Source organism: Notechis scutatus, chromosome 3 (assembly GCF_049901735.1).
Source record: "Notechis scutatus isolate UNSWTSFEM ecotype Mainland chromosome 3, rNotScu1.2, whole genome shotgun sequence".
Taxonomy (NCBI): Eukaryota; Metazoa; Chordata; class Lepidosauria; order Squamata; family Elapidae; genus Notechis; species Notechis scutatus.
The window spans coordinates 200501734-200518455 of NC_142011.1; the positions used below are offsets into that span (position 1 = coordinate 200501734).

Genomic DNA, 16722 nt, shown 5'->3' on the forward strand with positions numbered 1-16722 from the left:
GGAAGAATAAATATTTCATTTTGCTTTTCTTCCTTCTCTCCTTTTAATCTTCATGGAAAATGCTTCGGGGAAAGATGTCTCTAATTATTGCAGAAACACACAAAAGCGTTTATTTTCCCTGAGAGAAGTTTGAAAACATGAGATAAGCCAACATTCATTGGCTGATTTTTTTTTGCAAACATTTCCAGAAAGGCAGAAACACTGAAATATATTAACTTAATGGAGCTGATATCATTTTCCCTGGGGAAAGCAATTTGGTAGTCAAGATATCTGCATTTCACCCTAACCCCATTCTGCCTGATCAAGGCATGTGGCTTCGGTTTCAAAGACCTTTTGGTCACATAAATTTATTATCCTGGTTCTTAATAGGGTCACACTTCCTTAAGGCAGAACTGGTACACAATTGGATGGTTTTCTTTGATTTTCATCTCCTGCTCAATGATCTTGTGGTAACCATGGGACAAAGCCAGGAGGGCCATTACACAAATCATCTAATGGTTCTCACTGTTAGGAAATTTCTCCTTAATTCCAGGTTGCTTCCCTCCTTCATTAGTTTCCATCCATTGTTTCTTGCCCTGCCCTATGGTACTTTGGAAAATAAGTTGACCCACCCCCCTCTCAAATACAGGATTTACTTCTATCATGTCACCTCTATTACTGTTGTGGTTAGCCGGCAGCAGGTGCGGACAGGCTGAGGAGAGCTAGGACTCAGCTGAGGGGCCAGGACCATTAGGGAGTGGACGGCTGCCTTCAGAGATTGTGGAGGCTGGCAGCAGCGATGAGGAGATTCCCGAGGAGCCTGTGCCAAGTGCGTGTGTGTGCAGGATTGCTCATAGGAGCAGTTACAGCAGCATGTGTGACTCGGGAATAAGGCTGCAAGGTAATGGCACCTCCCTCAAGAGGATAAAAGCCAGGTCTGAAGAAGCATTCTTTGCAGAAGGCAAAGACGCTCTGAAACTCAGCCTCGTGGACATTATAGTTAGCATTTGAAAACTCTTGTAAACCATTTCTTATCTGTAGGTTTTTGGCAGCCTTGAAAAACAACTTGGCAAGGCTCTTTCTTGTTGGAGCTAATTAATTGGAAGCAGCCTTTTATCTGTGAAGAAAAAGGATTCGTAGATGAAACCTTAAGAGGTGGGGGCTGCTGCCTTTGTCTGGTGTTGGCTCTCTTGGAACCAGGTTGCGTCAGAACAATTACTTCTTTTCTCTAGACTAGCCAAACCCAAATCCTGCAACCGTTCCTCATATGTTTTAGTCTCTAGGCCTTTAATCATCTTAGTTGCTCTTCTTTGTACTTTTTCCAGAGTCTCAACATCATTTTTGGGATGTGGTAACCAAAACTGGATGCAATATTCCAGGTGTGGCCTTACTAAGGCTTTATAAAATGGTGCTAATACTTTGTGTGATTTTGATTCTATGCTTCTGTTTATATAACCAAGGATTGTATTAGCTATTTTGGCTGCCGCCAAACACTGCTGGCTCATGTTTAAGTGATCGTCCACTAAGACTCCAAGGTCCCTCTCACAGTTGTTGTTTTTGAGCCAGGTTTCACCTAATCTGTATTTGTACCTTTGGTTTTTCCTGCCTGTGTAAAACCTTGCTTCTCTCCACATTAAATTCCATGTTGTTGGATAGGGCCCATTATTTTTGTTTTTTGCCCAGGCTAAGAAATATACCATGAATTAAATTCTAATCAATTCAGTGCTACCTCAACTTTGATGTAGAGAAAGAATAAGCCCGGCACTTAATTAGAAAGCAATTACTCATCAAAAATTAATCAGGATATTAATTAAACACAGTATCCTATTTAAATACAAGCTGGTGCTACATTTCCAGTTGCTGATGAGAAAGCAGCAGCGAGGAGAAACTGTCAAGCAACCCCATATTTAATGTCACCATGCAAAGAAGACAGAGACCTTTGGCACCTAACAAATTAGTAACTCAAAAATTGTTTATGTAATAATCATCATGATCAGAAGAAAGGATTTAGCATCGGAGTGAGCTTCTAAAAAATTAATCTTACTAGAAATGCATTAAAGAGATGAGGAATGTAACATTTTGGGAAAACCTTCTGACATTTTTAACAAGGAGTTCTCAAGCTAAGGATTGCTGTAAGTAAGAGGTTAGAAAGAAAATTAGAAAGGTGTTCCAGTAAAGGTAGTCCTTGATTTACAACAGTTTGTTTAGTGACCTTTTGGAGTTACAATGGCATTGAAAAAAGTGACTTATGACCGTTTTTCACACTTACGCCTGTTTCAGCATCCCCATGGTGCAAAATTTCCATGGCTAAGCAAGACAATTGTTGAGTTTTGTCCCATTTTACATCCAATATGTGAATCACTGCAAGTTGTGGTTTGCCAGCAGCCTGTGCAGACGGCAGCAGAATCGGACAGTGGGGAAGAACAGGGACCAGTTCAGGAGTCCGGGGAGGACTCAGATGAGGGTCCTGCATCCGATACAGAGATGGGGCCAGGACCATCTGGGAGTGGGGTGTTGACTCCGGAGCATCCAGAGTCTGGCAGCCGCGAGGCCGAGGAACAAGGGGAGCCTATTCCCAGTGCGTGTGTGCACAGGGCTGCTAGAAGGCAAGAGCAGGTAAAACAAAAGGGCAACTCAGGAGTAAGGCTTGGAGGTGATTGCCCCTCCCATAAGGTATAAAGGAAGTGCAAAGGTAGAGAAACCTTTGCAGGGAGCAAAGTCATTCGCTCTGTTCGGATTAAACCTTGAAGCTCTGTGCGGACTTTGTACTTCGTTTAGCTTTTTATAGTTCATTTGGCACTTTAGTTGTTGGCAGCAATTCAAAGGAGATAAAGGTGGATACTTATCTCGAGAAACTGTTTGGGACTCATTACAGGCTGGGAATGAACATAATTCCCAGCCGTTGAAATAAAACAAGAGTTGTTGGACTAAGCGTGTGCTTAAGTATGGTCTCAGGAAGCCTTGATCAGAACAGTGCAGTTAAGTTATAACAGAGCTGTTAAGTGAATCTGACTCCCCTATTGACTTTGCTTGTCAAAGGGTCACAAACAGCAATCCCATGACCCCGGGAAATCGCAACTGTCATAAATATGAGTCGGTTGCCAGGTCTGAGTTTTGACCATGTTGCAATGGTCATAAGGGTGGAAACCATTGCTAAATCACTTTTTTTCAGGGTCACTATAACTTCAAATGGTCACTAAACAAGCAACTCTAAGTCAAGGACTGCCTGGTAACTGCTGGCTTTCAGCAATACTGTCCTAAAATGCAGTCATGTGATTGAGGATACTGCAAATATCCGTAAATGCAGGTTGGATGCGCAGTGCCAGAAGTGAAGTCAATGACCACCAGGGGGGGCTAAGCATCAAACATTTGAATCCGGATCATAAGCTACTCCAGGTATGTTTCCGTATGCGACTGGTTGCAAGTTGAAAACTGATGTGTACAACAGTACAGGGAGTCTTCAACTGACAACAATTCATTTAGTGACCATCCGAAGTCACAAAGGCACTGAAAAAAATGACTTATGACCATTTTTCACACTTATGACCGCTGCAGTATCCCCATAGTCATATGATTTACATTCAGATGCTTGACAGCCGGTTCATGTTTATGAAGGTTGCAGTGTCCTGAGGTCATGTGATCATCTTTCACTTAACACATTTCTCACTGGGCAACATAAATTCTGGACTCAGTTGTGGTCGCAAGTCAAGGACTACCTGTATATCGGTTTACCTGCAAAGACCGTGGATTCTGCATTGCAGAAGCATTTTAAGAACAGCAACAGCACTTAGATTTATATACTACTTCATAGTGCTTTACAACCCTCTCTAAGCAGTTTATAGAGTCAACAAATTGCACCCAACAATCTGGGTCCTCCTATTCTATTCTATTCTATTCTATTCTATTCTATTCTATTCTATTCTATTCTATTCTATTCTATTCCTTCCAATATTTATTCTATTCTATTCTATTCTATTCTATTCTATTCTATTCTATTCTATTCTATTCTATTCCTTCCAATATTCTATTCTATTCTATTCTATTCTATTCTATTCTATTCTATTCTATTCTATTCTATTCTATTCTATTCTATTCTATTCTATTCCTTTCAATATTTATTCAATCTATTCTGTTCTGTTCTATTGTATTCTATTCTGTTCTATTCTATTCTACTCTACTCTATTCTATTCTACTGTTTTAACCTCCAGTCCCCAATTATCTTTGTTGCTCTTCTCTGTACTCAGCCGAGTGTCTCAACATCTTTTTTTATATCGTGGCAACCAAAACTGGATGCAATATTCCAAGTGCACCAAGGCATTCAAAGTGGTAGTAACACCTCCCATGATCTTGATTCTATCCCTCTGTTAATACAAGCCTAAGATTGCATTGATGGCAGTCATGCCCAATTCTTCACAACCCCATGGACCACAGCATGCCAGCCCACTTGCACCACCATCCTCCACTATTTCCCAGAGTTGGGAAGGAACTGGGCATGGCTAGTCTAGGGAAGAAAAGGACCAGGGGAGACATGGTAACAGTGTTCCAATATTTGAGGGACTGCAACAGAGAGGAGGAGGGGGTCAAGGTATTTTCTAAAGCAGGGGTCTCCAACCTTGGCAACTTTAAGCCTGGTGGACTTCAACTCCCAGAATTCCCCAGCCAGCTTTGCTGGCTGGGGAATTCTGGGAGTTGAAGTCCACCAGGCTTAAAGTTGCCAAGGTTGGAGACCCCTGTTCTAAAGCATCTGAAGGCCAGACAAGGAATCATTGATGGAGACTGAACAAGGAGAGATTCAACCTGGAAATAAGGAGAAACTTTCTGACAGTGAGAACAATCAACCCATGGAACAGAAGTTGCCCTCGGAAGTTGTGGGAGCCCCATCACTTGAGACTTTTAAGAAGAGATTGGACTGACATCTGTCAGAAATGGTGTAGGGTCTCCCACTTGGGTGGGGGTTGGACTAGCTGACCTACAAGGTCCCTTGCTACTCTGATTATCTGTTATCTACAGGAGCCTAACAGACTCATTTGTAGTATTTCCGTTGCTTCCTTATTATTTGCAATTTGGAATTCAAGATCTTATTGCTAGTAGAAATAAACATGCAACGTGAGATGCAAGATTATTAATGGAACAAAAAGAGAAATGTTGCCATAGCTAAACTAAAAGAAGAAATAACGGGGAGGAGAGAGAAAGAGGGAGAGAGAGATGGCAGTTAAGCCAACTGCTTTTGCCATGCATGTATCAGGAAGGTTCCAAGTAAACACAGATGGATGTGACAGCCATGTAAGTAACAAACAAGAAAAAAAAGAAAGAGAATTGTCATTTTGTCGCTGGAAGTAATACAGATAGTCCTCAACTTACAGCCGCAATTGAGCTCAGAATTTTGGTCGTAAGTCGAGTCACTACATGTTTTATGACATTGTTCAGTGATTCATTCATTGTTAAGTTGAGCAAAACTTTCTGAAAGTAAGCAAACAAAGTGGGTCATTTTTCAATATGATCTAAGTCCATATCACCAATTTTCTGTCTTCTATATTCTTCTGGTTTTTTTTAAAAAAAAAAATAGGTTAAGGATGCTCACATAAACCCCAGAGAAGTAGTTTGCGTTTGGTGGCATTAAGAGTAGGAGACTGGCTATTACATTGGTGTATGTTATGTATCGATGGATGAGAAATTTAAGTAGAATCAGTGCTCTACACCAGGGGTCTCCAACCTTGGCGACTTTAAGACTTGTGGACTTTTCTTCCAGTTTGAAGGGCTTCGGTGACAGACAGGAATCCACGATTATGCAGTTTCTGCCTGGGCTCGCCGCTAGAGCGCCCAGAGCCGGCTGGTTTCGGGGCTAAGCCACCCCGTAGAGGTGGTGAAGAAGGGGGAGACTGCCAGCAGGGTCGAGGAGAGCCGCATCTCTCCTCCTCAGCTGGTCAAACTCCCTTTCCCGAAGGCGGTAGGAGCGGTGGTCAGAAATGGCCACCTCAAAGAAGTACTCAACCGGAAAAGAACGTGCAGGAGGAAGATAAGAAGTGAAAGTTTTGGCTGACCGGGCTAAGTTGAAAAAGCAATAACTAAGGTACCCTGGAATTTAAATTCTACAAGAAATAACATCGCTCCCAAAGAAGAGTCAGAAGCAGCGAAAGAAAGTGAAAAGGGAAAGGTCTGACTTTTTTTTTCCTTCTCTCTCCTTCCTTATATTGACAATTAAGAATAAGAAATTGGAAAAATCCGCTTTGGCATCAATAGGCAATTAAGCTGAAAATATAACTAAATGCCAAAGGGATAATAAAGATTTCTGGACATTAAAAACTTTTTTTTCTATAAGCAGGAAGGGAAAGAAAAAGAATAAGGGCAGGATCTGGAAGAGGGAGGAGGCTGCCTGGGCTTTAAAAGAATCTAAAGTAAAATTTCAATGACTTCTAAAAGATACATTTTAACTGAAACTTTGCAACTAAATAATAACCCCAGGAAGAGAAAGTGGGGGGAAAAAAGAAAGCAAAAAGAAACAGTTTGTGTGTATTTGAATTACTTGGTGACTTTTGGATTTTTGGTTATTATATTTGAATGACTAAAATCAATCGGGTGGTTGTTTAAACATTTCTACAATAGCACCACTTCTAGATGAATTGAAAATGGAACTTAAAAAGTACAAAGAAGATGCATAAGAAGGGAAGGGTTCTTTGGCTTCATTTTTCAATTCTTAGAAATGGAGATTTGGAACTATGAGAAACAACAAAGCAAGAAGACTGGGACAAGAAGCACACATTTTATGGGGAAGAAAAAAAAAGGGGGGGAAAGGAAAAAAAATTTAAAAAAAAAGAATATGGAAAGGAGAAGAAGAGGGAAGAGAGGAGGGGGAAAAAGGAGAAGAAAAAAAAAAAAAAAAAAAAGGAATGAAGTTACAAAGGTCCGGAGCAAGATATAAAGAAACAGGACCTATTTAGAGACAATGGGTGAAAATTTAACTGAAAGGGGGATTCTGTAAAGGTCATGAGATTGTGTTGTTATATTTGAAATAGAAATAACTTTAGAAAATTGGAAACAACGTATGATTAGAATGAGGGATAGAATGGTTAGTGTAACTTAGTGAAATGTTTGTGAATAAAGTAAATGAAATAAAATAAATGAGAAAATCGAATTAGGAAGGAATGGGAACACTTTAATTAGTCATAAAATATAAGTGAAGAGGGGGGGCATTGATTATGGAAAGCTTATAATTGTTCCCATAGAAGTATGATATTTAATTGAAAAATAATGTGAAAAAGACTTTAATGAATATTGATATTAATGATAGAATTGAATTGGAATGGAATGTTGTTTTAACTATATACATTTATATTTTCTTTCTTTCTTTTTTCTTTAAGAATACTGTGTGTAGTTTAAGAATGTACCAAACAGAATCCAAATGGAAGCTATGTATTATATTGAGTGTTATAACTTTAGGGGAAAGATATAAAGGCGTCATACTCCAATCAGTAACTACAGGAGAAATTTTGTATAATGAGAAAAGATAGTAGACAATTGAAACAGAACAGACAAAAAATATAAATATAATGATTTGAATTGAGATGAAATAAATACAATGAAATTGAGGAAATTAAAAGAGGGGAGAAGCTATGTAGAAAATGTAAAATTGTAATAAGATATGGAATAGAATATAAAAATGAGCATGAACCTGAAATTGTGTCTGCACGAAGAAATGTACCCGGGATTATGCTGCTTTCAAAAAAGATGTTTTAATTGTGTTTATTTTCTTTTTGTGAAAACTCAAATAAAATTTACAAAAAAAAAAAAAAAAAAAAAGACTTGTGGACTTCAACTCCCAGAATTCCTCAGCCAGAAAGCTGTATACTGTTCAGCCAACTTGGTCTGATTTTGAAAAGCTAAGCAGGGTTGGATATGGTTAATATTAGGTAAGTAATCCCAGGATTGTAAAGTAGAGTGGGAAATCAACAAGACACAGTAGCCTTCTATCTGGATAGTTTATGGAGGACGGATTGCTTCTGAATCTAAACTGTCCACCTGTATATCACAGCTGAGATTTCTTGGTTATTTAGCTTCTTAAAAACTCAAAACAATTGTCAAAGAAGTAGGGCAGCTTCTGCTCAACAAAGCCAGATTGGAGATATTAAAAAGAAAATGTTTGGAAAACAGAACAGAAAATTGGGACAAGAAAAGTGAGAGGTGGGTTGGAGGAGAGAAAAAGGTTGGCAGATTTAATAAATATCAATAAAGGAGAATATTGGTAGCAGCTCAGAGTTGAAATAAGGGGGTCTTTTATGCTCTCTGAGCCTTGTTGTTTTCTTGCAGATGTTTCATTAACCTAACTAGGTAACATCATCAATGCACTCAAGATGTTATCTAGTTTGGGTAATGAAAACGCCTACAAGAAAATAACCAAGCTCAGAGAGCACCAAGGACCCCTCAGGAAAATATATTGGCAGTCATTAAGAGAAGGTTGGAAGGAAATGCTAGAAGTAGTAAGAATGACTCTAGAGACGCTGAGGGAAAGGTCAAGAGGCCATAAATCGACTTGCCTCCAAGAAAACCCTGGGCACCTTTTGATATTTCCTTATCAATTCTAACCCTTTTTGTGCAGAACTTGTGCTGCAGTAATTTACAAGCAGGGTTGGGAAGCATAATTTCTCTTCTTGTTAAGTCTAAAACAAGTCAGTCTTTTTAATAAGCTGCCCAAAGGGATTCATTAAGAAGAAAAAAAGGTGGCTAATTTTCCCAGGCACAGATAGGTAAGGAATCGACCTCTCTGTTTATCTTTTTGAAAACTGCAGATTTCTACGCTCGCCATAGGACAGAGAGACAGCCTGGTTCTTCCGCCAAATAGGGAAAGCAATCCACTCACCAGCTCAGAATTCCTTATCTCTTCTGGTAACCAGATAAAAGCTCGAATGGAAGTTCATGCAAGTTTTAGCAGGCGGAACAAATGAAAACGAGAAGTGAGGTATGCATGGAAGCCAACACAGTCCCTCTGTTGAGGGAGTTGATAAAATAATTAATTATGATAAACAAGCAAGCAAGACTGGCACTTTTGGTTCACTGGACTTCAAGAAGGAAGCGTGCTTCAAGAAAGCTTTCAGTAACTGCTGCAACCACTCAAATGCTTTAAACTTTGCCCTGTCCAATTGAGTTTATTTACTGCTTAATAAGTAAAAGAGGGCTTGCAAATATGACCTAGACATCTGTTTACCCAGGGGAAAAAAAAGAGGTTTTGAGAAGAAGAGGTAAATTGTCAGATGACTGCAACACTACAGAAAAGTTCAAGCTCAATAGATACTTATGTAGGGTTATACTTCTCAAGAATCAAAGGCAAATAAATAGAGATATTAAAGATAGAGCCAGAAACATGACTCTATCCAAAATCATGCCAGTAAGACAGTTTTAGAATTGCATCTGGATCTCCTCCTATTCTTGACCTGTCGCAGTTCTCCTGGGTTTAAATTCCATTTTTATTTCTGGATGGGTAGAACAAGATAATAACAATAGCATTTAGGCTTATATACCACCCCACAATGCTTTATAAGCACTTCCTGGGTGGTTTACAAGATAGAAGTATTATTTGCATGTTGCCCCCAACAATAGTTTGAGCTCACAAGGAATTTTCCAGCAACAAACTAAGAAGCAAAACAGGAGCATGAAGGTATTAACATGGATTTAAATTTACTCTGAGCTAACCCCAACTTTCCACTGAATATAAAGAAGCCAAATGTTTCAGTTTCACTATCTCATTCCATGATGATTATCTCTGTGCTGCCTTTAATCTTTGGAGGTGAATGTTGTTGTTGTTTTGTTTTTAAAAAAGCTAACTGGGGAAAAAAAGATTCCAAATCTATTTTATAAGATGCCCTGAGAGAGCGCTTTATAGAATGCAAGAATAGAGAGGTAAGATGAAGACTTTGGAAGATGATTCCATCAGCTCAGTTTCATTATAGAGCTGTGCACTTTTTTTAAAAAAGCATTTTCGAAGAACAACTTTGAACTTTAAAAGTATATTAGCATTAATTAGTGGATTTTTTTTTTTTAAAAAAAAGCAGTGCTGTCTTTTCCCTTCCTTCCCTGGTTTGTGTAGAAATCTGATATAAAATTGGTTTGGTTTAATAACTCGTAGGGATGGACTGAATGCATCCATAACATTTCTCCAAAAACAATTCTGAGCCATCTCTGGAATATGATGCTTTTATGAAAATTATGAAAGCAGTGTTGTCCATTCTACACAAGTCTGCTCTTTTTGTATCTCTGAATGACCACACACACACACACAATGGGAGGGGCTTGCATCAAGTGGTGCAATCATCATTTGATCCCCCATTTGTACATAGCCCTGTTTCATGGATTTCCACAAAGAAATCTATTCATACATAATAACAGAGTTGGAAGGGACCTTGGAGGTCTTCTAGTCCAGCCTCGTACTCAGGCAGGAAACCCTGTACCATTTCAGACAAATGGTTGTCCAATTTCTTCTTAAAAGCTTCCAGTGTTGGAGCATTCACAACTTCTGGAGATGCAAGCTGTTCCACAAATTGTTCTCCTTAGTTCTAGGTTGCATCTCTCCGTGGCTAGTTTCTATCTATTGCTCCTTGTCTTGCCTTCTGGTGCTTTGGAGAATAGCTTGATTCCCTCTTCTTTGTGGCAGCCCCTAAGATATTGGAACCCTGCTGTCATGTCACTCCTACAGGTTGTCCTTGACGTACAACCACAACTGAGCCCAAAATTTCTCCTACTGAGCCCCCCCCCCCCCCCCCCCCCCCCCCCCCCCCCCCCCCCCCCCCCCCCCCCCCCCCCCCCCCCCCCCCCCCCCCCCCCCCCCCCCCCCCCCCCCCCCCCCCCCCCCCCCCCCCCCCCCCCCCCCCCCCCCCCCCCCCCCCCCCCCCCCCCCCCCCCCCCCCCCCCCCCCCCCCCCCCCCCCCCCCCCCCCCCCCCCCCCCCCCCCCCCCCCCCCCCCCCCCCCCCCCCCCCCCCCCCCCCCCCCCCCCCCCCCCCCCCCCCCCCCCCCCCCCCCCCCCCCCCCCCTCCCCCCCCCCCTCCTCCCCTCCCCTCCCCCCCCCCCCCCCCCCCCTCTCCTTTCCCTTCCCCCCCTCCTCTCCTCTCCCCACAGTTGTTAAGTGAGTTTTGACCCATTTTATGATCTTCCTTGCTAGAGTTAAGTGAGTCACTGCACTTGTTTAATTAGTGACATGTTGCAAAAGGTTGCAAAAGCTGATCGCATGACCTCAAGTCACTGTAACTACCATAAAAACATGCCAGTTGCCAAGTGTCCAAAATTTGGTTGGTTGCTCTCAGTCAGACAATTTCTCCTTGTTTCCGGGTTGAATCTCTCCTTGATCAGTTTCCATCCATTATTCCTTGTCTGGCCTTCAGGTGCTTTAGAAAATAGCTTGACCCCTTCCTCTCTGTGGCAGCCCCTCAAATATTGGAACACTGCTATCATGTCTCCCCTGGTCCTTCTCTTCACTAAACTAGTGATGCTCAGTTCCTGCAACCGTTCTTCATGTTTTAGCCTCCAGTCCCCTAAACATTCTGGTTGCTCTTCTCTTTTTCTAGAGTCTCAACATCTTTTTTTATAGCATGGTGACCAAGACAGGATGCAGTACTCTAGGTGTGGTCTTACTAAGGCTTTATAAAGTGGTATTAGTATCATAGATGCTTGATGTGGCAAACATATGTTATGAGAAACCTCATCTAGACTTTTTTCATTCATAAGCAAAAGGGAAATTTATGTGGATTTTAAGTCAGTACAAGATGTAAAAGTTGTTGAATCAACGGAAAATGTGGAAATACTCCCACCCTGCTCACCTTTCACCAATTTTCAACCCAGTTCTTGTGACATTGACCAACTGCTAAAAAGGCTATTTCCTTTCACTTTAAAAGAGGAATTTTTTTTTGCATACGCAAATCAACGAATCTAAAAAAGGAAGTGGAACTTCTGTTTTCTAGAATTGTTCAGAAATGCAATAATAGGAATTCAACTGGAACTGAATCAACCAATTCAGCTGAATATACTCAATGTTCTTCAACCGTGGCAACTTTAAGATTGGTAGATTTGCTGAGGTTGAAAAACACTGTACAGTGGAACCTCGGGTCACGAACATTTCTGATCATGACCAAATCGGTTGCCGACCAAAAAATCCACAAAATGTTCAACTCTAGTCACAAACACATCCTCGGTTGGTGATCAAATACAACCGCGGCAATTTCCCCTTCCACGCCATATTTTTTTGCACACGCATGCTCAATCAGTCTCGCTTCCGGTCACGACCAAATCGGGTTGCAACTGAAGTCCTGGAATGGATTACGGTCATGACCCGAGGTTCCACTGTACTAAGGCAATGTTTCTCAACCGTGGAAAATTTAAGGCATGTGGACCTCAACTCCCAGAATTCCCCAGCCAGTTTAGAAAGTCAGCCTGTTGCCCCCAACAATCTGGGTCCTCATTTTACCGACCTCCCAAGGATGGAAGGCTGAGTCAACCTTGATTCAGTCAGGATCAAACACCTGGCAGTGAGCAGTGAATTAGCCTGTAATACTGCATTCTAATCACTGCGCCACCATGGCTCCTAATGATGATACCTAGTTGGGGTAATGAAACATCTGCAAGAAAACAATCAATATTGTCCTTTATGGATATAATAAACATATTCTATTTATGTAGCCCTTAAAAGTCAACACAATTTGGTGGCACACAGTCATCATCATCATCATCAGTTCCTCATCATCATTATCATCATAATACGGAAGATATTCAACATTGAGAAACATTACAGCATTCCTGTCTCTCTAAAGATAATGTGGAAGGAAGGAAATGTTTGTCCCAGTAAGCCCTTTCAACCACATTATTATTTACTTGTAATTTGATTAATAAAGATGAATTGTGTATATTAAACACCCAATGTCTTGGAACTGCAGTTTCTAGAATTCCTGCCCAGCCTGGATATTAGCAGTACCAGCACATCTCAAAATGCCAAATTGGAATTTTTAAGGAAATCCTTAAGCTTTTGAAGGCTCTTATAGGTTTAGCCTTTAGAATACCAAGATGAATTCATAAGCAAGAACAATTATAGCTCTGAAAAATAAAGCTTGCATTGGTGAATATTGTGCATGATCATATATTCTTGAGACTGGACAGCCATTTGTCTAACATGGCATAGTTTCCTGTTTGAGCATGGGCTTGGATAGAAAACCTCCAACGTTTGTTATTCTGTTATCCTTAAGCTTTGTTGCCTTTGGGATATAGAGCACAGACGTGTAAGACATACATTCATATTACATTTTTATTATATATACATATATAAAACTATTCTACCAATGTAAAAAATACAGCACATTATATTGCCTTGTTTGTTGTAGACTATGATAACACTATTTATTTTGGCTAACAGTATTCATTCTAGATTTGGTTGCAGTATTCATTCTAGATTTGGTAGCAGTATTCATTCATTCATTCATTCATTCATTCATTCATTCATTCATTCATTCAGGTTGTTTTGACTATTTTAAGGCACACCAGCAAATCATTTCCCTGCTAGAACAAAAGAATTCAAAAGCTTTACACTGCTAAGGTGAAGTGCACTTTACTTAAGATTAAATACCACCTCTCCCTGAGGTTTTCAGTAGTGGAAGCCACTGTTTCTTTTCAAAAAATGCTGTAATTTCTATGTTAATGTGATAGTTCTTTCTTTAAGAAGCTTTTGTTTATTTTATTTTATACCCATGTGACCAAGTCTCTGAAACAGAAACAAAGTTTAGTTTGTAGAAAAGCACCATAATTCTGAATGTTCCTCTTTTAGCTTTAATAGAAGAGTGAACACAAATATTTTGGTGATGTTAAAAGTTGTCTTATGTAGAACTCATTGGAATCAAAAGGCCCTAAATTTTCTTTTTCTCTAAACAGGAAGCTTCTCTTAAAAATATTTATTTTAATTAAAACACAGTGAATTCACTTTGATGTTTTGCATATACAGCAGTAATTTCATCGGTCCAACCCAAGATTACAATTGAACCGAATTTTCTACTGAAAACATATCATTCCGCCAAAACTTAAGAGTTTGCCTTTGCTCTGAGGAGAAATACATTGTGATTGCTCTTATGAATGCAGAATCGGAAATCAAGAATATTGTGAGTTTATAATTTTTCTTTCAAATAATGGAAATGTCTTTAAAATGTTATGTTGAGGAAATCCGCAATCTTGGATCAGAAGCTGTGATGGCATAGGTGTAATGATGTCAAAGTTGAGAAGAAGTATATAAAAACCCACTGGTGATTCTTCTTGTATAAGAATACTGCATTCTAACAACTGCACCAGGAGAATGCAGGATTACAGGCTAACTCTGCCCCCTGCTAGAAGTTCGATCCTGACTGGCTCAAGGTTGACTCAGCCTTCCATCCTTGTGAGGATAGTAAAAAGAGGGCACAGAGGTTGTTGGGGGCATATGCTAATTCTGTAAACTACTTAGAGAGGGCTATAAAGCACTTGTGGAGTGGTATATAACTCTAAGTGCTAATCCCATTGCTATTGATATATAACCAATGATCAAACTTTAAACTGTAGCATTGGTACCCAAGATAAATTTCCACTAAGATTTTTTAGAACAAGCCCTTCGGAGCTAATCCTCAGTCAGCAACATAACATTGTGCCAAACTCTCAAACATTGCAAAAGTATTATTACTATTACTATCATTAGTACTAGTAGTGAGTGGGGTTTGCTAGCACTAATGATGTTACCTAGTTTGGGTAATGAACCATTGTGCCTAATTATCAAAAACATTGTAAAAATATTAAAAAATGTGGCTATACATCAGTATGCATCAAACATTAGGATAAACGAAGTATTCCAATTCTTGAAAAGGATTCTAAAACAGAATGAAAAGGGAAATGGATGATCTACAACAGGGGTGTCCAACCTTGGTAACGTTAAGCCTGGACGACTTCAACTCCCAGAATTTCCCAGCCAGCAAAGCTGGCTGGGGAATTCTGGGAGTTGAAGTCCTCCAGGCTTAACGTGACCAAGGTTGGACACCCTGATCTACAACATTCTTGAATCCCAGAAATTTCATAATTTGGTTGAAAAAATATACAGAGGTTTGTCACTTTAAAAAATGAGACATTTTGTACAAAAAAAAAATACAAAATAAAAATCATTTTGTGTAAAACAATTATTATTTCCTAATTGGAGACAGAGACCTATGTTACATTAATAGTAAGCATTCCTATTGTAGAATTACAACATTTGAAAAAATTGATCGATTTATCCATCCATCCATCCATCCATCTTATACAGCTGTCCATCTCACCAAAAGTCACTCTGGGTGATGTGCAATAAAACTAAAACCAATGAAAAAAACGTAAAACCAGAATAACTTTTAATTCTAATAAAAACATCAAAAATCTTTAAAAAAAAACCACACAAATGAGGAAATAACAGATGAAGAGATAATTATTTATTTTATTTTATTTATTCAGGGAAATTATATTGTTGCCTATTCGCAGAAAGAAAAATATTTTTCTTTATTTAATTTATATTAAAATGGAAATGAAACCACACTCCCAATGACAAACATACCCAGATGGATATATTTCTACACTAAAGAAATAACTTTATTAGTTAACTTAAGGCTAGACTTGAATTTCCTGAGCGGTATGTGATTCAAATACCTTGAGTAGAGTCTCTAAAACCCTTTTGAAAATTGCTGCCAATTTGTAACTGTTTTAATGTGACATAAGGTAAAAATATGAAATGTACAGCAAATTATCATCTTGATACCACTTGATCAAATCTAAAATAACATTTAAATATAATCAAATTTTGCTTTTATCCTACCCCACCTGTTTGTTAATCTCACTTTCCTAAATTGGGCGTTGGTTCTTACCTGATACGCCCCTTCTCGGCGAGCCGCAGGAGCATCCAGAGACTGGGATATGCTTCGAGTCCTCTTCTTGCAGGCTGAGCTTTAGATGAGGAAACGCTCCCGCCTCACGTGACACGCGGAGCGCTCCCCAGTTTTTGCGATAACGAGAAGAGAGGTTATTAATTCTTTCTAATCTACTATTGGCTCCTTGGCTGAAGAAAGAGTCCCCACCAGACGGAGAAATTAGGCTGGATGTGCCTCGCGGCTCGCCGAGAAGGGGCGATCAGGTAAGAACCAACGCCCATTCTCCTTCGAGCCGCCGAGCATCCAGAGACTGGGACATACCAAAGCTGGGCTGTCCCACGGGTGGGACTCCGTCTGGTCCGAAGGCCCCTCCGGATCACTGATGACCCTCTGTAAGACCTGGCCGGCCAAAGGAGGCCTCCGCTGAGGCGTACGAATCTATTCTGTAATGTCTGATAAACGGGACGGGAGGTCCAGGTGGCCGCCCGACAAATGTCAGCGATGGGGCTTGCGTGGCCCAGGCCGCCGAGGTGGCTGCACTTCTGGTGGAATGGGCGGTTATCCCACCCGGAGCGGGCAGAGAATGGGAAAGGTAGCACCTCGCAATAGTAGCCCTGATCCAGCGACTGATGGTGGAAGGAGAAACCTTAAGCCCCATTGACCTGGGTTGAAAGGATAGGAAGAGGGATTCCGACCTTCGCATGGATTGAGTGCGCTTTAATATAAATACGCAAGGCCCTTTCACATCTAGGGTGTGCCAGAGGACCTCCTGCCCTGGAGGGCCTGGGGCAGAAATTTGGTAAAATCAGTTCCTGTGACCTATGGAAGGGAGAGTTAACTTTGGGTAGAAAGGTAGGGTCGGGATAA

General features: G+C 40.4%; 1 protein-coding gene across 3 annotated transcripts in view; it reads right to left on the reverse strand.

Moving 5' to 3' along the window:
* ST3GAL1 (ST3 beta-galactoside alpha-2,3-sialyltransferase 1) overlaps window positions 1–16722 on the reverse strand; it is a 112392-nt gene that overhangs the window by 74809 nt on the left and 20861 nt on the right. Inside the window, exon 1 of one of the 3 annotated variants that reach the window (XM_026678528.2) lies at window positions 8834–9059. The exons of the other annotated variants lie outside the window; for them this stretch is intronic. The gene's annotated coding sequence lies outside the window, so the exon portion shown is untranslated. Of the gene's footprint in view, window positions 1–8833; window positions 9060–16722 lie in introns of those variants that run through there. 3 annotated transcript variants of the gene reach the window in all.